We start from the raw sequence: 23,890 nt of genomic DNA on the forward strand, positions 1-23,890 counted from the left end.
AAACAGGGAGAGGGTGAATCTGGAATGCTCAAGGTGTGTGGTTAATCTGTTGAGTTTTGACCTCCGCCCTTCACTGCCAAAATGATGGGCTGCCCTTGTCTTGTGGATCAGCATCTGTCAGGCTTCAGGGAATTGGCTTCCTTCCCCCTTGGCCGTAGATAAGCAGAACAAAGGAAAAGGAGTCTTCTTACCAGTTAGAAACTTTAATGATCCCAGCAAGCGAATTCTATGGAGCCATCTGTGAATTCATTGGGAAGAACAAAGAAACAATTTAAATGCAGGGAATGTGGAGTGTGCTTTAGTCACTGTGGAAGAATACACCAACAAACTCACACAAAAGAGAAACCATTTGAATACATGGAGTGTGGAAAGAGCTACTGTTGTAGTCGAACACTTGGAATACAGCAACGAAATCAAATGAGGGAGAAACAGTTTAAATGTATTGAATGTGGAAAGAGCTTCAGTCAGAGTGGAGCACTTAGGAGACATCAACGAACTCACACGGGAGAGAAACCATTTAAATGTATTGAACGTGGAAAGAGTTTCAGTGAGAATGGAGCCCTTAGAATACATGAACGAACTCATACAGGGCAGAAACCATTTGAATGTATTGAATGTGGAAAGAACTTCAGTGAAAGTGGAACACTTAGAAAACATCAACGAACTCATACAGGGCAGAAACCATTTAAATGTATGGAGTGTGGAAAGAGCTTCAGACAGTGTGGAGACCTTAATATTCATGAGCGAATTCACACAGGTGAAAAGCCATAAATGTATGCCGTGTTCCACTGAAGGTGCACTCTTTACTTCACATCAAGAAACTCATAAAGGCGGAAATCAATTTTAAATGCATGGAACCCGTGTGATGTTCTGGTGTTTGTATTTAAATTTGAGCTTGCAGGGCAGCAGTTGAAGAAGGAGCAAAAAGGGTTTTCGTGTGTGTGTGTGTGTGTGTGTGTGTGTGTGCTTCTTTGTGGCTGATTAGCTGCTCTCCCTGTGCAAAGGTCAGAGGGGGCAGGGTTTCTGTTGAGGAAGGTGATTAGCTGTGGGAGGAGCTTATCATAGCTTGCAGGGCAGCAGCGCGCGCCTAGTGGCACGCACAGTTTGATCCATCTTTTAGATTTAGGGGAGCTAGTCTCAAACGTTTGTTGGGGGAGACCTAGGTTTTTTTTGTGGGGGGAGTTATTTGTCCTGTCTTCACGCTTTTTATGATGGAGGACCGCTGTAGCCACCCCCAACGACACGTTCTCAAGATGGAGGGGGAGGGAACAGCTGCAGTCGCCTGCAGTTCCTGCGCAATGTTTGCCATCTTGCCAAAGGTTGCAGGCAGCTTTGCCTGCAGCAATTGCATGTTGATTGCCCTCTTAAAAGACAAAGTCCAGCAACTGGAGGAACGTGTAGCTACGCTCCAAAGAATTAGAGAGCTGGAGCTCTTCTTGGAAGCAACAGAGCACACCGTCTCCACCAAGGAGGAGACAGGGGACTCCCCTGAGAAGGAGGCTAGTTCACCAACACAGGAGCCAGATATATGGAGAAACGTGACTCAAAGAAGTAGGAGGCCCAGGGTTCGCTCTGATTGTTTAGAAATACACAATCGCTTTGAGGTCCTCTCCCCTAGCATGGAAGACGAAGAGCAGACTCCATTTGAGGATCTCTCCCTCATTACAGTCGATCAGGTATATGAAGACGAGCAGCAAAGTCAGTCCTCAGGGAATGTGCAGGCGACCTTGGAACAGACAGCTCATGGAAGAACCCCGACCAAACCTAAGAGGAGGCGTGTAGTGGTGATAGGGGATTCCCTACTGAGGGGAACAGAAGCAGTGATCTGTGGGCCTGATAAGATGTCTCGGGAAGTGTGCTGTCTCCCCAGGGCTAAGATCCAAGATGTAACTGAACAACTGCAAGGAATCATAAAACCCACTGACAAATACCCCTTCCTCTTGGTTCATGTGGGAGGCAATGACACTGCAAGCAATAGCCTCCAGAAGATCAAAAGAGACTACGAGGCTCTGGGCAGGAAATTGAAGCAATTAAATGCACAAATTGTCATCTCATCTGTCCTCCCAGTTGAACGACGTGGCCCAGGGAGAGAGGGAAAAATAGTGGAAGTGAACAGCTGGCTTTGCAAATGGTGTAAACAGGAACGGTTTGGATTCTTAGATCACGGACTGCAGTTTCTTGAAGATGGACTTCTGGCAAGCGATGGGCTGCACCTCACAAGGGTTGGGAGAAATGTTTTTGCCAAAAATCTCAGAAACCTCATCAGGAGGGCTTTAAACTGACTAATGTGGGGGAGGGAGACAGTGCTCCTGAAGGTAGGAGTCTATTAATTGATGAAGATGATCATCCAAATGTCATAGACCAAATGGAGCAAACAGCACGCAGACCTGGTGGTGGGAGGAAAACCTTAAATAAGAGACACGGGGGAATGATTAATGGGCTTCAATGTCTGTACACTAATGCGCAAAGCATGGGAAATAAGATGAGCTTGAGCTCTTGGTACAGCAAACTAAATATGACATAATAGGCATCACTGAAACCTGGTGGGATAAGTCCCACGATTGGAATGTAATAATGGGGGGATACAATCTATTTCAGAGAAACAGACCAGACAAGAAAGGAGGAGGAGTGGCGTTATATGTCAGGGATGTGTATACCTGTGAAGAGATCCAAGATTTAGAACCTCAAAGCCAAAGTGAGAGCATTTGGGTCAAAATTAAAGGAGAGAAGAATAACAGTGACCTCATTGTGGGAGTTTACTATAGATCCCCAAGCCAAACGGAGGACATAGATGATGCCTTCCTGGAACAGATGGCCAAGCATGCAAAAGGAAGGGAGATAGTAGTAATGGGGGACTTCAATTACCCGGATATTTGTTGGATGTCAAACTCAGCCAAGAGCATAAGGTCAAACAAATTCCTCACTGGCCTTGCAGACAACTTCATTGTCCAGAAAGTGGGAGAAGCAACAAGAGGAACAGCCATTTTAGATCTGGTCCTAACCAATGTTGATGACCTGGTTAGTAGGGTAGAAGTGGAAGGATCATTAGGCGCGAGTGATCATGCTCTTCTGAAGTTTACTATACAGCGGAAAGGAGCAGCCAAGCATTCTAGGACTCAATTTCTTGACTTTAAGAAAGCTGACTTCATAAAACTTAGGGAAGTGCTGGGTGAGATCCCATGGACAGTAATACTAAAAGGAAAGGGAGTTCATGATGGCTGGGAGTTTGTTAAGAGGGAGATAGTAAAAGCACAACGTCAGGCAATACCAATGAGACGGAAACATGGAAGGTGCCTAAAGAAGCCAGGGTGGCTATCTAAAGAACTTTTAACTGAGTTAAGATTAAAAAAGGATGTGTACAAAAAATGGAAAAGGGGGGAAACCACCAAAGAGGAATTCAAACAAATAGCCAGCACGTGTAGACACAAAGTCAGAAAAGCTAAAGCACAGAATGAACTCAGGCTTGCTAGAGAGGTTAAAAGCAACAAAAAAGGCTTTTATGGGTATGTTCGTAGCAAAAGGAAGAACAAAGAAACAGTGGGGTCACTCAGAGGAGAAGATGGTGAAATGCATACAGGGGACACAGAAAGGGCTGAACTCCTCAATGCCTTCTTTGCCTCAGTCTTCTCCGATAAAGAAAACAATGCCCGACCTAAAGAATTTGGAGCAAATGATTCAGCAAAGGAAACACAGCCTAGAATAACTAAGGAGACAGTACAAGAAGAATACTTGGCTAGTTTAGATGTATTCAAGTCTCCAGGGCCAGATGAACTGCATCCAAGAGTATTAAGAGAACTGGCAGATGTGATCTCAGAACCACTGGCAGTCATCTTTGAGAATTCCTGGAGAACAGGCGAAGTCCCGGCAGACTGGAGGAGGGCAAATGTTGTCCCTATTTTCAAAAAGGGGAAAAGAGAGGACCCAAATAATTACCGCCCAGTCAGTCTGACATCAATACCAGGGAAGATTCTGGAGCAGATCATTAAGCAAACAGTCTGTGAGCACTTAGAAAGGAATGCTGTGATCACCAATAGTCAGCATGGATTTCTGAAAAATAAGTCATGTCAGACTAACCTGATCTCGTTTTTTGACAGAATTACAAGCCTGGTAGATGAAGGGGACGCAGTGGATGTAGCCTACCTTGATTTCAGCAAGGCATTTGACAAGGTGCCCCATGATATTCTTGTAAAGAAGCTGGTAAAATGCGGTCTTGACTATGCTACCACTCAGTGGATTTGTAACTGGCTGACTGACCGAACCCAAAGGGTGCTCATCAATGGTTCCTCTTCATCCTGGAGAAGAGTGACTAGTGGGGTGCCACAGGGTTCTGTCTTGGGCCCGGTCTTATTCAACATCTTTATCAACGACTTGGATGATGGACTCAAAGGCATCCTGATCAAATTTGCAGATGACACCAAACTGGGAGGGGTGGCTAACACCCCAGAGGACAGGATCACACTTCAAAACGACCTTGACAGATTAGAGTGTTGGCTTTTTGCAGTATGGTAGCGCTGCAGAGAGCTTGCTGGGGAGACCATGCATTAAAAAGGGACTCAAAAATAACTTAAACAAGGTTTTAATTACAAAAACAAAAACTCCTTATATACTAAATACATCAACAACAAACCAGACCCAGCCACCAAACCATCCCCCATGGTAATGGGAGAGCTAGGTGCTGCTCCTTATATACTACACCCAATTGCCAACACAGCTTAATCAATACAACTCAGCAGCACCTGCTATGTTTCACCGCTGTAAAGCTGGGTCTCGTTATCTTGCTCTGGCCCCTTAAAGACATACACATCGGGTGGAACAGTGATGAACCTTTACATTTAAAGAAACCATTCAACATAGAGAACTGGGCAAAAACAAACGATGAATTTTAACAGGGAGAAATGTAAAGTATTGCACTTGGGCAAAAAAAATGAGAGGCACAAATACAAGATGGGTGACACCTGGCTTGAGAGCAGTACATGTGAAAAGGATCTCGGAGTCTTGGTTGACCACAAACGTGACATGAGCCAACAGTGTGACGCGGCAGCTAAAAAAGCCAATGCAATTCTGGGCTGCATCAATAGGAGTATAGCATCTAGATCAAGGGAAGTAATAGTGCCACTGTATTCTGCTCTGGTCAGACCTCACCTGGAGTACTGTGTCCAGTTCTGGGCACCACAGTTCAAGAAGGACACTGACAAACTGGAACGTGTCCAGAGGAGGGCAACCAAAATGGTCAAAGGCCTGGAAATGATGCCTTATGAGGAACGGCTAAGGGAGCTGGGCATGTTTAGCCTGGAGAAGAGGAGGTTAAGGGGTGATATGATAGCCATGTTCAAATATATAAAAGGATGTCACATAGAGGAGGGAGAAAGGTTGTTTTCTGCTGCTCCAGAGAAGCGGACACGGAGCAATGGATCCAAACTACAAGAAAGAAGATTCCACCTAAACATTAGGAAGAACTTCCTGACAGAGCTGTTCGACAGTGGAATTTGCTGCCAAGGAGTGTGGTGGAGTCTCCTTCTTTGGAGGTCTTTAAGCAGAGGCTTGACAACCGCATGTCAGGAGTGCTCTGATGGTGTTTCCTGCTTGGCAGGCGGTTGGACTTGATGGCCCTAGTGGTCTCTTCCAACTCTATGATTCTATGATTGTACACACATATATATATGTATTAAAGTAATGAAGGTCACATATACTATATGTACAAAAGAAGTTGCAAGTTGTTGCTAGATAAACGGGGAGAGTGTGAATCTGGAATGCTCAAGGTGTGTGATAAATCTGTTGAGTTTTGACCTCTGCCCTTCACTGCCAAAATGATGGGTTGCCCTTGTCTTGTGGATCAGCATCTGTTAGGCTGCAGGGAAATGGCTTCCTTCCCCCTTGGCCGTAGATAAGCAGAACAAAGGAAAAGGAGTCTTCTTACCAGTTAGAAACTTTAATGATTCCAGCGAGAGAACAAAGAACCCGTCTTCACACGAATGGCAGTGCTCCCAATGAAGAAGTCCACCCCTTCACATCCCTAGTCACCCATGTCACTTCTGCATCTTGTAACCTGGGCTCGTACCCTCTGTGCTTTCTGTCCTGCCACTTTTGCAGCTGTCCCTGACCTTGGGGAAAGCGGATGGATGCTTTCCAGAGACAGTGAATCTGTTAACTCTCCCCCCGCTCCGGAGTTTCTTCTGCAAGCTGTTCCCCATCCAGTATTTCCCAGCTTCTGCCTTCTGAACTATGTTCCTCTGCAAACCACTGTTCCAAATCTATACAGTCCTGCTCCTAGGAAGATTAAGAGGGATTGGGAGGCTCCCACCATTGTGCCTCAGTGCAGCTCTCCTCAGCACAATCCTTGGAGACTGCAGTTAGGTTTTGGTTTAGGGGAGAAAGCGTGGGCCTGGGTCTAGGCCGGGGGTGGGGGAGAGTAAAGGTAGAGATTTACAAGGGATGCTTCTTTTTCTGCGCAAGGCTGGTTCTTGTTTCTCCTGAGTACACGCCTGTAATCAGCGTGTGTGCTTTTAGCAGGAGATCGCCCCTTTGTCTCAGAGCGTAAGATGCTTCAGGAGGCATTAGAGCGAAGCGCCTGTATGATACATGTGCCATGAGAGCAATGGTGGGGGGAATGTAAATACCTGTCGGGGTGCTTAAAAGGAGGCTGTTGTTTCACGAGAGGGGGCGGGGGGAGGAGAGCCTTAGCAACGCCGAACAGAAAGAGCCAAGCGTGCTTATAGGATACATGTGGTTGCTACTCTGACTTTGAAGCTGGGCAGTGGAAGTGGCACATGCTTCTGCTAAAAGCAGATCTGGGGTAGGGAAGATTAAGTTAATTGCAACCTTGAACTATGGTTACCAGACGTCCCCATTTCCCGGAGAAAGTCCCCGGATTTACAAATCTGTCCCCGGACAAAATCCGCCCCTGGAATGTCCCTGGATATCATTTAATGTCCCTGGGTTTATATTTTAAGTGTTGTACATTTATTAGTAGGGAATGAATGTTGCATGATTGTTTCAACAGCACAAGACACATCATATGGGGACTTCTGGCGAGACAAAATAGTGGGCGCCACGACAGCAGCAGCTCCTGAAGCCAGCCAGAGTTAACTGCGCTACCAGGCTGGCTGCAGGGTCCTGAGACTGCCGCTGACGCTTCCACTGCTGAGGAGGAACTGGGGGAACCACTGACACCCCCCCCACGACCCAAATCGAGCCAGGAGCGAGAGCACCTGGCCAACTGCCCAGCAGCACTCTGGGGCCAGGAAAACCCTGGAGACAAGGCAGGGAGAAGAAGGAGAAGGAAGAGAGAGAAAGAGGAAGGAGAAAAAAGAGGGGAGCCCCAACCTTGTCATGCCACTGCTGCCGCTGAGGAGCAGAGGGAGGAGAGCACTGGGAGGGCAAGGACACGTGACCGAACCCAGGCCCGACCTGAGCCTACTCCACTCCAAGAAAGCAGGCCAGGGCCCAGAGGAAGGCTGCACGACAGAGGAGACCACAGAAGAGATTACTTCTTAATTTTTCTTTAAAAATAGCGTTTTAAATTTTTTTTCTCTTTAAAAAAAAACAGTGTCCCTGGATTGCTACTCTGACTTTGAAGATGGGCACTGGAAGTGGCACATGCTTCGGCTAAAAGCAGATCTAGGGAAGATTAAGTTAATTGCAACCTTAAACACACTTGGGTCCCATTAGAGAGGCTGCTCATGAGGCCGGAGGAACATCGCCTGGCTGTGAGGCGTGAAGGCCACTCCCTGCAAGGCCTTTCCCACCTGGCCTTGGGGGCGGGACCCAGACTCACCCAGCCCTACTATGTTAAATTTGTATTTTGTAGTTGACTTCCTTTGTAATGTTTTATTTTGAAATCTTTAAGATAAAATTTTAGTTTTCTGTTATATTGCTTAGACAGTATACTCTATACAGTAGTAAGTTGGGATAAAAACACCTCGGGTGACAAACACTTCAGGTTACAAACTCCACTAACCTGGAGGTTGTACCTCAGGTTGAGAACTTTACCTCAGGATGAGAACGGAAATTGCACGGCGGCAGCGGGAGGCCCCATTAGCTAAAGTGGTACCTCAAGTTAAGAACAGTTTCAGGTTAAGAATGGACCTCCAGAACCAATTAAGTTCTTAACCCAAGGCACCACTGTATTTCACTCTTTTCAAATGGTTTTATTTATGTTTTATTGATTTAATATGCTGTAAACCGCTTTGAGGTTTTTCTTAAAAATATAAAGCGGTATAGAAATGAAATAAATAGCAATAAAGTATAGAGCAGGGATATCCAACATGGGGTTGCTCACATGTTGGGCAACAACTCTTATAAGCCTCAGCCCATATGGCCAAGGTTGATGGGAGTTGTATTTCAAAAGCTCAGGGGTTTAAAATCTCATGTTTCTTACAACTTGTCATCATGAATAATTTTAGGTAAAACTTTTGTTGATACAGAACTCATTTTTAGCTTCCAGGAGCAGCTGGTCACTTCTGCTTTATAAACAAACCCAAATATATTGAAACACTTTACATTAAAACCAAATTTCAGAACAGATACAAACATAATTTTTTTAAAAAAAACACACACCCTTTTTTTTAACTTACAAACCATTATCTTCTCAATCCAAGATTTGCTTTTCATGTGAATGAATGAATGAATTTATTAATACGGTCACAGACCAGCGTCAACACACACAATATCACAGATCATAAAAAAAAAAATCAGAAATACAGAGGACAATATGAGTATAACAAGGATTTAAATATAAAAAATTAAAATTAATTATTAACGTGCCCCCTGTAATTAACATTTGGGGGTTTGGTCATTATGGGATACCACTTGCTTCCTGCGATAAATTGCAGATGCACAGAATTTGGCTACATTTAATGTAGTCTTGGGATTCTTGTCCTCTAGCAGTAGTTTTAAACTATGGTGTTGCGATTCTTTCCTGGACTTTTGCAAAACAGGTGTAATAAAAGTCAAACGTATATCCTCATAAAGACGGCAACGTAATAGTACATGTGAAGCAGTTTCAACTTCCAACGAGCCACAGGGGCAAACCCGTGCTGTGTATGGTTTACCCTCAAATCTGCCCTGAAGTAAGGCAGAAGGGAGAACGTTGAATCTGGCGAGGGTAAAAGACCGTCTGTATTTGGGTACCTGAAGACCTGACAGATAGTTAGCTGGAGAGAAACCTCTCCCATGGTCCCTTATTGCTGGATGTTTGATCATTTCGCTCATGTGGCATTGTAATTCTACGTCCCAGATACGCTGGCGAATTGTAGTCCTAGCTTTCTCGAAGCCTGTCGCTATCAGGGTCTGCTGTGGGATCCCCAAGTCTTTAAGCTTTTCCAGCAGTGTAGCTTTCCATTTGGATTGGTAGGTATCTAATAAGGTTAAAGGTGCTAGCCCAACCGGGAAGAAAATAAGCTTTAGCCAATAATGGATCTTCAATATCCATATCCGAGTACTGATAGGAATTTGCCCAACCTCTAAGAGAGTAAGGTTTTTAAAGCTGCAGATCTGGGATCCATATAGTAATTGTGATAGTATTTTGGCAGCAAAGACCTGGGAGGCTGCCGGTATGTATTGGCCCCCTTTCCCATAGAAGAATCTTATTAACGCTTTGGTAGATCTTTCTGCATTTGCAATAGTATTATTAATCTGAAAGTGCCAGGAGCCCCTTTCCTGGAAGGTTACACCCAGGTATTTAAAGGTTGCTACCTGTTCTATTAAGCGATTGTCTATTCTCCATTTGTTCCTCCTCCTTTTTTAAGAGAACACCATGACTTTGGATTTGTTGTAGTTAATTGTTAATTGTTTGATGCTGCAGTATTTGGTGAAAGATCTCAAAAGTTTTCTTAATCCAACACAGGAAAAAGAAATTAAAACTGTGTCATCCGCATATAAAAGGACCGGGAGGGGCGTACCAGCCAATTTGGGGGGATGGGCATTTTCTTTCTCCATATTTCCTACTAGCGAGTTGATATAGAAGTTAAATAAAGTAGGCGCAAGGACACACCCTTGCCTGACCCCCTGATGGATTTGGATTTCCTTGGATAGGTGGCCCTGTCGGTCACACCTTACCCGGATCCGTGTATTTTCATATAGACTGTGGATGAGATACAGTAGGCGTTTGTTTATATTTGCGGCGCTTAGCTTTCCCCAAAGCCTGTCCCTCGGTATTAAATCAAAAGCAGATTTGAAATCTATAAAGGCCACGTATAGGGAACCTCCTTTTCTTGATGTATATTTCTCCGCAAGATGTTGGAGAACAAGGCCCTGGTCTAAGGTTGACCGATTTGCCCTAAAACCAGCCTGTGCTTCTGAAAGAATGTGGTCTTGTTCCAACCAGTCCACTAATTTGCCGCATAGGTGGGCAGCGTACAATTTGCTAATGATACTTAGGAGGCTGATTGGCCTGTAATTAGCCGGATCTGATCGGCTCCCTTTCTTGAATAAAGGGATGATGATTGCTAATCCCCAGTCCTCAGGGATAGTGGCCGATTGGTCTATGCTGGTAAATAGGGCAGCTAACACAGGGGCCCACCATTCAACATTAGCCTTAAGGAGTTCCGGTGTAATGTTGTCTACGCCGGGTGCTTTTCCAGGTTTAAGGGATTGGATGAGCCTATAGATCTCTTCAGTTGCTACTGGGGGCCATTTGGCGCCAATATCACTCGGAGCTGGGGCAGGGCCTGCATATGTTGATTTGATGTATATAAAGATAGAAAGTAAGCCTCCCAAATCCCAACTGGTATAGTATAATCAATTTCAATCGGGGAGTCTTGCCAACTTTTCGCGACTATTTTCCAAAAGGTGGCTGAGTCTTTCCTTCGAGAGGCCTCTAATAAACGTTGCCACTCCCCCCTTTGGGCCTGAAGCTTTTTCTTTTTAATCAGATCTTTATATTTACGTTTGGCTTCGAACCATTCCGCGGGAAGCAAGGGTAAGTTCACTGATTTGTAATTCCTGTACTTATCCAGCAAAGAACGCTTTGTAGCAATACATTCCTGATCAAAACAGGGTTTGGATTTGTTGGGGAATATAGGTTGGCGCGATGTCTTTTTTTGAATCAGGTGGGGTTGCAAAAGTGAGATCAGATCCTGAAACGAGATTATTCTAGATTCAGAACATGGTGGGTTTAAGAGATTATCTCTTCTCATGAGGAATATGTCCGAGTATAGCCTTTCAGATGTTTCGGCATTCAGCTTTGCGGACCATCTAATACGTGAGTATCTCAACTCCATGTTGGAGGACCTGGGGGCTTCAAGTTTATCGTTGCAAAATAAGTCTTTTCTTGCATCCAGGAGGAGGCAGAGCGGTAAATGATCACTATCAACCCTCTCCTCCACTTTGCACTCAAGGGCTCTATTTGGGAGATTAAATGATACCATAACATAGTCGATAGTGGAAGCTCCTGCATTTGATGTGTATAAAAATACTTTGTTAGCAAGGGGGTACAGAAAAAAAAGTTACAATAAAAGCATTATCAGCATTTAAAAAGAAATGCTAGTGGATGTTCAAGGCATTGAGTTACAAATGAAGGCAAAGATCAACCATTGCTAGGTAGAGCCTGGAGACATAATCCTAGAATCAACCCCTGCCCCCCCCCCACAGCCCGCTTTTGCCTGTAAATGTATTTGATTCAAAGATCACATAAATCAAATTTTTTGTCATTAATTCTGATGGGTGGGGACGAGTTAAAAGTCACCCACCGCATGGAGATATATTTGGGTTTGAGAGGCAGGTGGTCCACTGCTGGACGGCCATCTTGACCGGAATCTTTCTGAAGGCCTTGCCTTCTTCAACCCAGGTAGGCCTTGGAATTCAGAATGCTTTGGAACTGAATTGACGCGACAGAAGCAAGAGGATGGGCAATGAATTCTGATGGCTTGCTTGGAACAGAAATGTATTTGGAAGACTTCGTGCTGAAGAGGTATATTTGCAAAAAGCAAAAAAAACCTCACAGCCCACTCCACAAATTATCTAGGCTGCTATCTCTTTAAAATAGTTCTTGCTTGTGAATCAAAGTTAAAAATCCTATACAGTGGTACCTCGCAAGACGAATGCCTCGCAAGACAAAAAACTCGCTAGACGAAAGGGTTTTTTGTTTTTTGAGCTGCTTCGCAAGACGATTTTCCCTATGGGCTTGCATCGCAAGACGGAAACGTCTTGCAAGTTTGTTTCCTTTTTCTTAACACCGTTAATACAGTTGCGACTTGACTTCGAGGAGCAACTCATAGAAAGCGGTGTGGTAGCCTTTTTTGAGGTTTTTAAAGACTTTGGTGGTTTTTGAAGCTTTTCCAAAACTTTCCCGACACCGTGCTTCGCAAGACGAAAAAAATCGCAAGACGACAAAACTCGCGGAACGAATTAATTTCGTCTTGCGAGGCACCACTGTACTTTAAAAATCACTTGGGCAGAAGTTCTGTAGCAAAAAATGAATGGCAAAACCCAGTTCTAATGCTTTGTTATTATAATTAATTTCAGCTGAGGCATCTGCTATGCTTTTTAACAGCTGCAGAATCCCAGTCAGGTGTGCCTGGTGCCCTCTAGGGCAGGAAGGCCAGCAGCAGAGTCCATGACAGACAGAGTCATGACTGGTTGTAAGTAAAGCCAGCTAGCAGGTGGGGAATGGCTGGGGGCAGACTGAGGTTACTGGGGCAGTGCCCCACTGATTCCACAGGGCCCAGCTTTCCCAGAGATGGGGAACATTTTGTCTGTTGACCTACGTGCCTGCTGTCTGCAGTTGTAAATCGTAAAAAAGCCTCCCACAAACAACAACAACCTGACCACCTCATGTTGATGGCAGCTGAAGTCCACCAACTTCTGGAGGGCCATAGGCTTTCCCCAACCCCTGCTCTAGAGACTTCCCTCCAAGGAACTTGGGGTTGAATTCTGCCATCTTTGGAGTTCCACCTCTTTCCTCAAGGATTCCAACCTACTGGGCCATGTGGCTCAACCTGGCATCACCATATAGAACTCCTTATATGTGTTTTAAGAGTTGTAGTAAAGTAGGCCGGCTGGAAGCCAGAACTCTTACGTCCCATTTATAGACCACTCAAGTCCCGAGTGCGTAAAAGCAAAAGGAGATATAAGGCACATTTCATCGTTCAGTGCTTAGCATGGAAGAGTGCAAGGTACCAGGCTCTCAGGCCCCAATATACTAGGACACCAGCACCCACATATAAAATTGGGGCCACACTGGTTCAGTCCCCCCCCAAGGACGGAGGGGCCATTCTTGTCCAGCTGAGCTCGCAGGTAGAGGTAGTCCTGCTGGTCGAGGTTGTGGGCGCAGGTGATGTAGGCCATGAAGAGCAACACGAGGAGCAGGCGTTCAAGGGAGAGGCAGGGAACGGCCCACAGGATGAGGAGAAACCTCCGGTACACACGGTGGCAAAGGTAGGAGAAGAGGTGGACAGCACGCATGGACTTCACAGCCAAAGGGTCCCCCATGCCCAGGTAGTGGTAGTAAACCTGTGGAACGAAAGAAACACCCGTTTCCATTGCAGACACACAAATATTTTGAGGAAATGACACCATTTTAGACCTGCGTCCACATTGGGCATCTACATATTCACAAAGGGGGAATGTGAGATCTGTTTACATTTTGTTATCTGGACTGCTGAGAAAACATTTAATTGCTTCTGCGGTCACTGCCTTGGCCAAAAATCCCTCAGAATTCTAGAGATGGAAAGAAGATAAATTCCCTACCAAGGAGGAATAACAGATTAAACTGTTGGACTATGCCGAAATGGCAAAACTGACTGGAAATTTCAGAAACCAAGAAGACCAGAACTTTGTTAAAGTGGTCTCCAAGATAAATTATAAATTTTCCCCATCCTTTGTTAGATGGGGAAAGTTTATAATTTATCTTGGAGACCACTTTAAACAGACGAAAACACTAGCAGGATTGCAATAACACTTGTAATGTAGCAGGTACTGTGGAGATAATGGGCTCATATGAAATAGGGACTATTGAAAAAGGTGCAGTAGAAAAGGTTTAATAATAGGACCCACGGAGGGGAAGGTGAGAAGTCCAGAGATTCTGAGGAATCTCCAAATGTGGATGTTATGTGTATTGTTATGATCTTATAGTTTTAAAATCAAATAAATATTATTATTATTATTATTATTATTATTATTATTATTAAAAATCCCTCAGAATTCATCCAAATCCAATGCACTCCCCTAACTGCTATCACTGTAAAGCCAGAGCACATTAAGAGCTTCCAAGAGAGAGGTCATGGCTTCCAAATTTGCTTCAACCCTGGGACCTCTCTTTTTAGAAATATTTTACAGCAGGAGGAAATACCTTATATCACCCTCATTGGTTGGGTCATTGGGCCTCGCTGAGCTCAGCCGCCAAATACAGGACGGTGGCCTCTCTAGATGGGAAAAGGGAAGCTGCGCGGTACCTGTTTGACCCCCATCAGCTCTGCGTAGTCAAAGATGAGGAGGATGCTAAAGATGACCAGCCAAGCAATGAAGTGGAGGATGAAGCAGATGAGAGGGACCCAAGTGACCCACGGCTCCCTGCTTGTATTCCAGAGCACAGGAGCATCCTGCACAGGCTGCCAGTACCTCATCAGCAGCTAGGTGGGAAGGAAAAGGCGCGTTAGATAAAAGTAGATTCTCCTGCAGGCACACATCTAATATGGCTGCATTTTGGGACTCCAAAACTGCAATCACATTGTAGAAAATCCGCTGGACATGCAGACATTAGCCAAATCATACAAATCATATCCACACTGGGTTGTTGTTGTTTTTAAATTGTGCAAGATTCTAGTCCACATCACTGCAATGATGCATTTTGCTTCACAACATAATGAAGGCTATGCTGAGTTAACGATGTGAGTTTGGGAGCTCTGTGCTCAAAATAAACTGTACCAAGGAGCAAAGACTTAATGCTGAAACTGGGGGATTTGCTTTGGAAATATCACTTCCATGAAAGTGCAGAGTATGAAATCCGAACAGCATCATGCCAGGAAGATTGATTCTGCATTCCGAGCTTAGCTTTTCTGACTTGGGCAAGAATTCACTCTGATTTGCTCTGTTATCTTGCCTGTGGGACTTCTTCCTCCTCTTCAGTGCTCTCCCCCCATTTTGGTGCCCCAAACTGATACGCCTACCTGGAGAGTCAGCGCTGTGCAGAAGACATAGAAAGATCTCTGTAACAACTTCTGGTCCAGTGTTTGACTTCCTGAGCGGCCATGAGGCTGTGCTGCAGGATGAAGAGGACAATTAAGCCCACGTCCGCAATTAGTGGCCGCAGAATCTTGGGATCCCTCAGGGCAGCTTCCCATTGAAGATGAGGAGCAGCATCTGCAAAGAAAAGAGGTTCGCTCAAGGTGAGGCCTAGTGCATCCAGCAGGGGCTGGCAGAGGATCTCAGATAGTAGCCCAGAAACTGATCCCAGAGACAAATTGTTCTCTCTCTCCTTCTCTCCCTCATCATCTTAAAACAATCCTTCCACAAGCTGGTGTTCTCTGGATAGCTCAGTTAGTTAGAGTGTGGTGCCGATAGTGCGCAGGTTGCAGGTTTGATCGCCGTGAGGGACAGATCTCCCAGAGATATCATACATAGAGTGGCTTCACTATCTATTCCTTCTCACAGAGAACTTGGGGAATTGTAACTCTTTGAGAGAAATAAGGGTTTTAAGGGTTGCTATGTGTCCTCTTTTTTGAGGGGTAAAATTTCTGTCCCAGTCGATAAATTTGCTAAAATCTCTCTGGCTATACTTTCTGGCTGAGATAACTGGTGGTTGAAGACTTGCTGTCCTCTTCTCTTCTCCTGCCCGTCCCCCAACAATACATCACAGCTTCGATAGCCTACATATAGTAGAGGTATTAAAATGAGTGTCATCATAAGCACCCTCTTTTTTTGCTCTTCAAAATGCAGCAACTCTATGCAACAGCTCCAAGCAACCTTAACGAACTACAGCTCCCAGAATTCTTTGGGGGAAGCCATGACTGTTTAAAGTGGTATAGTCCCCTTGAAGGACAGAGATGCCTCAGCTTTCTAAATCTTGGTTGCCAACCTCATCTCTGATGCCAAGCCAGGTCTAGAGGTGTGAGGCTGCATGTCTGCTGCCGCAACTGATTCCTGTATAAAATATACACCACGGTTGGGTTGAAACGGCACTCTTTACACTTACCTGGTTTGCACATGATGTTAATGTGCCAAGGGTGGAGAACTTCAGACCCGGGGGACCAAATGCACATGTGGTCTGTGGTCCTCTGAATTCACTGCTCTGAATCCATGGCTCTGCTTCGCCCCTTAGCCAGCCGGGATGTACCTTTCAACTCTTGACAATGCCTCCTCCCTCTTTGGTAGAGGGCAGATAGTTGTGTGTGTATCAGATATAACTTGCTGTAGAAAGGCAAAAGTTGCGCTCCTTGTTTGACCCACCTTTGCCTCTCTCACCCTGCCCAGCACTGGCATGTGGCCCCTGGAAGGCGATCCAGGAGGGAATCTGGCCCTTGGTCTGAAAAACAGTGGAAGCTTCCAAACTGACAGTTGCGCAAGAGAATGCAAACCTAAGGCCTGCCCACATCCCACTGAACTATGCTAGGCTATGACTTCTGTCATTCCTGGCCATTGGCCACGCCAGTAGGGGCTAATGGGAGTTGGAGTTAAGGAATGGTTGAGGGAAATATGGATATAGTATGAAAAAATAAAGACGTTTAGAGAGATGTTATCACAGCTGTAGGGCATGTGCACATTTCCCTTCCCTTTGATGGGATCTCAGCACTCAAGATGCTGTTTAGATTTGTTTATCACCCATCACCCCCCTCCCCTTTGCTAGTGGATTCATTGCTACAGAGTTTTTGTGTATATGGTTGCATACAGGTACTACTGGCAGTGTTGATTGTCTTCCCCCCCAATTCCCCCCATGCAATTATGGTGCTTTTTTAAAAAAAAGAAAAAGGGGTCTTTTTTCCGGGGTACTCAAGGTTATGCAGTACCGGAACCTCTTTTCCCCAAACTGTTCAAATTCTGACACTTGCTGTAACAATTTTATGGCATATTTGCTTTAAAAAGAAAGCACTGAAAATCGGGTTGCTTTTTAAATTTATCGCTTTATTTGTCACGATTGAAGGCAAAGCAAAGAATGTCCCCTCTCTCCTTACAAATTAAAACTGTCTTCCACTTTTGCTCAGTATTTCCCTCGAAGAATATTGCTTTCACATCCGTAGCATACATTTGGCAGGCATCTAAAGTACATGGTCCCCCCGCCCCAAGATTCATGGGAGTGGTCAAATGGGAGGTATTCTTTGACAAGGGCGTCTGTCTTGCTGCTGCTGCTGCATGTCACTGTTCCCTGTTTCTGTGTGTCTGTGAGGAGAATACAGGACACTGCAAAAGACACATGGTGTTATGAAGGTGCAGTAAGCCAGACAGAGAGTGGTCCCTCCCTATAATGTAACTTCTTTTCAGGAGATTTCTGTATAAAGAACACTTTGCTGAGGTGGAAGTGGGGACTAAGTGAGGTTGGAGTGGAACCATGTTTGCATGAACATGAGAATGTAAAATATGCTCTCCATTGAAATATTTATTAAAATAATTTATTCATTTACCCAGAAGAGTTATTAGGCTTTTTTTGCTGTAAGCTGCTTCCTACATTGTAAGAAGTGTGTCATGAGACCCTTGATCCCTCCTCGAAATACAATCTGAACCAAATGGGTGAGGCAGTAAAGAGTTTATTGATTACAATACGTTCTTGCAAGAGGACAAGGTCCACAGTAGCTGATGTTCCCTCTACTCGGAGCGCACGTTCCCTCCCTCGTCTCCCCATTGGCTGGGTCCTGCAAGGTTTTCCTTCCCCCAATTATCAAAGGAAAGGAAAGAGGCTGGGGGGGGGGGAGAAACTTCTCCTTCCTCGCCAGAGTCACCTGACTTCCGGCTTCATCAGCGGAGATAAAATCGAGGCTTGCAAAGGAGGGAGGGAAGGGGGCTGCTTCGTCCTAATTAAACCTCCTAATTAAGCGGGGTCCCTCCCTGCCTCCCAGGCGGGGGCTCCTATTCCCGCCCCCGCTGCCCAGGGTCGCTGCATCTGCTGCCGCCGCTGCCAGGATTTTGGGTGAGTGTAAAGCCAGCGGCGGGGAAGGAGGGAAGGGGCTTTGCAAGGGATGGGGGTCCAGGATGAGAAGCCCCGGGACGGGGAGAAGAAGAGAAGGGAGGAAAGGGAGCTGCTCTTTTTAATGGGGCCTTGAAGGTGGATGGGGGGGTTTCCGCTGTGGAAAGAGAGAAGCTTCCTCCTGCACGGATCTGGTGCAAAGGGAGTTGCAGGGAAGGAGGCGGGAAAGGGGAGACGTTGGGTATTGCTGGGCAGGTTAATAATAATAATAATAATAATAATAATACCGGCCCATCTGGCTGGGTTTCCAGTGCGGCTTACAACATAGATAAACCATAATAAAACATCAAACGTTAAAAACTTCCCAATACAGGGCTGCCTCCAGATGTCTTCTAAAAGTCAGATAGTTGTTTATTTATTTGAAATTGGAAGGGAAGGCATTCCACAAGGAGGGTGCCACCACCGAGAAGGCCCTCTGCCAGGTTCCCTGTAACTTCGCTTCTTGCAGGGAGGGAACAGGCAGAAGACCCTCAGAAGTGAACCTCAGTGTCCCACCTTCCTTCCTTCCTTCCTTCCTTCCTTCCTTCCTTCCTTCCTTCCTTCTCTTTAGACACCCGGCGAAAGCATTCCTCTTCTCCCAGGCATTGGGCTCATTAAACAATCTATTGCCTTCAACCTGCATTTGTGGGTGCGTAAGGGGGTGGTTGTCGTTTTTATTTCTTACTGTGCTGTTCAACTCTGATTTTTTATTGTAAGCTGCCCTGTGATCTTCGGAGGAAGGGCAGTATAGAAATGTAAAGAATAGCAGTAAAAATAGGAAGCCCTGTTGAGTTCAAGGGGGTGGTTGGGACAGAGTCTCTGATTAGTATGCATAGCAGGTCAGGCTAAGGAGGGAATAATAATAATAATAATAATAATAATAATAAATCATTACTTGCACCCTGCCCACCTGACTGGGTTCCTCGGCCACTCTGGGCGGCTTCCTTTTTTTAAAAAAATAATAATATTTATTAGTAGTTTCAGAATTATAAGAAGAAAACAAAAAGAAACATTAAAAAACAACATTATAATACATAAAAAGAAAAGAAAAAACACAAAAACCAATACAACAAAAAGATAAAAAGAAAAAAGAAAACAACACAGATCCCAAATTACATATCTAAAACTTCCATTTGCTTGTTTCATTGACTTCCTCACACCTCCCTTTTTGTATTCTAGTTTAATTAGTTATTTCAGCAAATTCTTTCCATCTTTCTCAATTTTTGTTAAAAAAATTATCCTAACCTAATTTAACCTAATAATTAGCTCAACAAATCCTTTCCATCTTTCCCCATATTCTATTATTCAGATTACCTTAATTTATTTAACCTTATCTTACCCTAAAATACCTTAAAGCTTGAATCTTAGTTATCAAATATACATTACTCCTGATGTCATTTCCGCTAAAGTCATATAGTTTCATTCCAACATTTTCCCTAATATTCATTAATTTTTAGCCAATTCCCTAAATAGAAAGTTTTCTTTATAAATTTTCTTCCAATCTTCATCCAACGTCCCTTCTTCCTGGTCTCGGATCGTGTCAGTCCTTACCGTCCATTCCATCTAGTCCATCAACCTGGAAGCCTTATGTCCGAGGCCCTTAAGTCTCTTCCATGTCCCTTCTGCAATTCTTCTTCTTCTTGTTTATACTTGCCCTTTTCCTTGTCTTTTGTTGGTCTCTTTCTTAGTTTCTTTCCTTTCTCATTGAGGAGTAGGCCTCTGGGGGATTCCAAGCCAAAATTGTCTCCATCTCCCTTCATCAAGCCCGCCCATTCCCCACAGTCCCACTCCCCACAGTCCTCGATATAGTCCAAAAAGTATTTAAAAGCATATTCCAAGGTCTCTCCAACGTTAGGAACCTCCTCAGCTCCAGACTCCCCCTGGCCCACTCCAACTTCAATCTTCAATGACAGCGGCTCATGCTCCTGTAGGGCCTCGAGACTCTCCATTTGTATTATTTGGGGTGCAACCGCATCCTCCTCCATTATCTTCTGCACTTGCCCAGTCAGTACAGATTCATGAGTTGGTCCCTAAATAATTTCTGTATCAATATTCCCTGTTTGCCCACAGTTATTAACCACAACAATCAAATCCATTTTCTCATTCATCAAGTCCATCTTCTCATGCATTTGTTCCAGCAAGGCACTTGTCTTGCATAAGGCAAGCACCCAGTCTTCCTCCCAGCTCATCTTTAGTCAAGGTCAGAAAAGCCTGTTCCCACGGTCTTAATCTCACATCTGTTGAGCCCTCAAATGTACTGCAGCAACAATTTGACAAGCTCCCTCTAGAGGAGGCAATTTCTATTTGTATCCATTTTTTTAGGCAAGTCCAACAAAGGAAAATTACTTTCGTTTTTCAGATATTTTTCAGATATTTTGTTTCTTTAGGATGCAAAAGGCAACATTGGAATCAGCTTGTTTCTCTTCTTTAGCTATCGTTCAAAATATTCCATTCACAGTCAATGAACCTCCCCAACAATTTCTGTCTCTGACACCCCGTTCCCAGGTTAGAGACGGTGGAAACTTATCCTTCTTCACTCCCTCTCCTGCTAGGGTTGAACAAAGTTCCCCCCCTTTTCTCCTGCTTCCAAGGGGGTTTCAGTAATTCTGAATGAAGGAAATTTAGACTTTTTTGACAGCTTTTCAGGCTTTAGCTTACAAAGTTTTTGCTTTAGTCTATATACAAAAAGCGGAAGGCGGACTTCCTGTTTTGAACCTTCCCGCTTCGATACCAAATTAAGAAATTTCTTGATCCAATTTTCCGTTTCTACTCACGGGTACTTGTTTTAAATCCAATTGTCCACAGGAAAAAGTCAGCGCTCTCTGGCAATGGCTGTGCGGCTTCACTCCGTGAAAGTAGCAGTCAGTTCGCAGCACCGCGCTTCTCACCCCACTTCGCTCTGGAGCCCCTAAATGGGATTCCCTGCGAGTAGGGGGGCGCTCCTGGTGCCCTGCCGAACCCCACGTTCCCAGGCTTCCTCCGCCTGGGATTTCTAGCGGGTCCCCACCTTCGCCGCGGCGGGAAGACCCAGTTTCCACGGAGCCCGTTCCTCCGGACGGAGGAACTCCGCCATTCACCGATGGCGCTGACCCGGAAGCCTCCACTCTTGGCGGCTTCCAACAAAATAAAAAACACCGAAAACATTGAATACTTCCCTGTACAGGGCTGCCTTCAGAAGTCTTCCATTTTGTAGAAATAGCCTTCAATTTTAAAGAAATGCCCTCTTTAAGTAATCGCGTGATGTAAATATGTACCCTAGTGGTCAAAATTGTGGAAACCTTTTGGAAAAGTGTATTTCGGAGGTTTGATGGCTCCTAACACCACTTTTTTTTTTTAGTAATACCATAACATTATATATCAATGGAAATATAATTTAATGAAAAATGTAATGCAATAACTTTTATGAAGGATTATTTATTACAACAGAAGTCATAAAGAAGAAACGTGAAACACATACAACAAAAGAGATATACAAAAATTCTCACCGTGTCAGTTAATACTTAGCTGGGTAACCTTTAGCCTTCCATGGAGTAAAGTAAGCTTTTTAGTTCTGCAGCTGTAATAATGTGAAACTAAGATTAAATTATTTCCCTTATTAATTGGGTTTTATTGCTGGGCTGCCTTTGACTAACAAGTTTCTTTAATCGGCTCCATAGATTTTTGATTGAGTTAAGGTCTGGGCTATGTATTTTGGGGCATTTACATTCCCATTAATGACACAAATTCTATCCACACCTTTTGCCGCCATACAGCCCCAGATCATAGCACTGACTGGGTGTTTCACGGAAGGTGCAATGTAAATAGGATGTAAATCTTCTCCGATTCTCCTCACGTATTTCATGTCATCACTACCAAGCGAGATTTTGGTCTCCTCACTCCAAATAACACTGTCCCATTGTTCTGCTGTCCAGTTAACATGGGTTTAGCCCAGTCTGATTTTATAGCAACTGCGTCTCCTTATACCTCTTCCAAAATTTAGAAATGTCCCCTTTGGTTAAGTTCCTGCCAATTTTTCTTCTAATATCTTCATAACTGTAGCCTTGTTCACTTAATAGTACTATTTTACATCCCTTTCTAGGTGACCAATCAACTCTTTGCGCCATTTATTTAATTTTATTATGTTTTACAAGCTCACTAAATGAAAAAAACCTCAACCAACTTGATAGCAATCAGACAATACACTTTTTAAAAAATAATTTTTATTGAATTTTCAAATTATAACATCAAATTTCCACAAATCTTAATTGTACAATTTCCATATCCGTATTTCTCCCCTCCCCCCCTTTGGCTTTCCCCATATTTCTGTATTGATTTATTAAACAAATTCTATACTCTGCTGATTTTGCTTCTTATATAGTTGTCAAAACCTGCCAATGAGTCCAAATCTTTATACTGTCTTTTTATATAGTTTATAAATGGTTCCCACTCTTTTTTGAAATTGATGTGATGTCTCTCTCATGTATCCTCTCTGTCAGCTTAGCCAGTTCCGCGTAGTCCATAAGCTTGGCTTGCCATTCTTCCTTTGTTGGCGTTTTCTCTGTTTTCCATACTTGTGCTAATAAAATTCTTGCTGCTGTTGTTGCATACATAAACAATCTCCAATTTCCCTCTCTTGTATCATGATCTAAAATTCGGAGGAGAAAAGTTTCTGGTTTTTAAACAAAGGGTTTTTTCAACATTTTTTTCAGTTCATTATATATCATTTCCCTGTATTCTTTACTGGGGAAAAAGTACCATCTTTCTCTTTACATCTCCAACATATCTTAGATCCTGTTTTATACATTTTTGCAGTTTTTCCGGTGTGATATACCATCTATATATCATTTTCAAATACAGTGGTACCTCGGGTTACATATGCTTCAGGTTACAGACTCCGCTAACCCAGAAATAGTACCTCAGGTTAAGAACTTTGCTTCAGGATGAGAACAGAAATCGTGCTCTGGCGGCGCAGCAACAGCAGGAGGTCCCATTAGCTAAAGTGGTACCTCAGGTTAAGAACAGTTTCAGATTAAGAACGGACCACCAGAACGAATTAAGTACTTAACCTGAGGTACCACTGTAATTTTCTCCTAATAATATACAATCTGTAAACTTTACATTTGTTTTCATAAACTTTCCCATTCCTCCAACTGTATATTAAGCCCAACATCCGGAGCCCATTTTATTTGGGCTGATTTTACCTTCTCATCTAAAGTCTCTCTGTATAGCAAAATGTTACATGCTTTCTTCAATAATTTGGTATTTCCCTCCACAATTTCCTTTTGAAAGTTTGAGATAGTATAGCTGAATCCCCTTTTATTAACTTCTTTAAACTGCTCATTAATTTGTCTGTGATGCAACCAACTTTGTAAAGTATCTTTCAAGTTTTCATAACTTTTAAATTTCAAACCTTTCTCCTCTTTTATTAACAAATCTCTAAATGTTGGCCACTTTACTTTTTTATTACCCCTTCAGCTAGGTAAAGGTAAAGGTACCCCTGCCCGTACGGGCCAGTTGTGTCCGACTCTAGGGTTGTGCGCCCATCTCACTTAAGAGGCCGGGGGCCAGCGCTGTCCGGAGACACTTCCGGGTCACGTGGCCAGCATGACAAAGCTGCTCTGGCGAGCCAGCACCAGTGCAACACACGGAAACGCCGTTTACCTTCACGCTATAAAGTGGTACCTATTTATCTACTTGCACTTAAGAGTGTTTCGAACTGCTAGGTGGGCAGGAGCTGGGACCGAATGACAGGAGCTCACCCCGCCGCGGGGATTCGAACCGCCGACCATGAGATCAGCAAGTCCTAGGTGCTGAGGTTTT

The 23,890-nt window shown here is 44.2% G+C and overlaps 1 protein-coding gene and 1 pseudogene across 2 annotated transcripts in view; one reads left to right on the plus strand and one right to left on the minus strand.

The window, feature by feature from the left end:
• Nucleotides 1-23,890, plus strand: part of LOC308469911 (uncharacterized protein) — a gene marked incomplete at its 3' end in the record, with an annotated part of 57,389 nt that overhangs the window by 8,110 nt on the left and 25,389 nt on the right. The window lies entirely within an intron of this gene.
• Nucleotides 12,746-16,142, minus strand: LOC308465146 (nurim-like; annotated as a pseudogene). The gene is made up of 4 exons (XR_013991596.1): nucleotides 16,130-16,142; nucleotides 15,105-15,429; nucleotides 14,391-14,567; nucleotides 12,746-13,449 (listed from the first exon to the last, which is right to left on the minus strand). The product of XR_013991596.1 is annotated as a nurim-like (transcript).

The sequence above is a fragment of the Podarcis pityusensis genome (genome assembly GCF_964106645.2).
Source record: "Podarcis pityusensis genome assembly, chromosome: 2".
Taxonomy (NCBI): Eukaryota; Metazoa; Chordata; class Lepidosauria; order Squamata; family Lacertidae; genus Podarcis; species Podarcis pityusensis.